Here is a 239-nt window from a genome sequence, read left to right on the forward strand (position 1 = left end):
AAAGTTTCCCCAACAATCCACCCATAATTATTGTTGACAGGTGACCCAGTTTAAGAACCTATAAAATTTTGTCCATTTGCAGAGAAAATGTTAAGATCTTGGTCATATTAAAAGTTAGTAATTTAATTTTACTGTAGAAGAAGAGATCAAAGTGCCACAGGCCAATACAGCTGTTCTGTGAATCATTTTGTGACAACCTTAAAAGAGGTACAGCTCGACATTCTCTGCCATTCAGATTG

This window comes from Austrofundulus limnaeus, unplaced genomic scaffold (genome assembly GCF_001266775.1).
Source record: "Austrofundulus limnaeus strain Quisiro unplaced genomic scaffold, Austrofundulus_limnaeus-1.0 Scaffold885, whole genome shotgun sequence".
NCBI classification, from domain to species: Eukaryota; Metazoa; Chordata; class Actinopteri; order Cyprinodontiformes; family Rivulidae; genus Austrofundulus; species Austrofundulus limnaeus.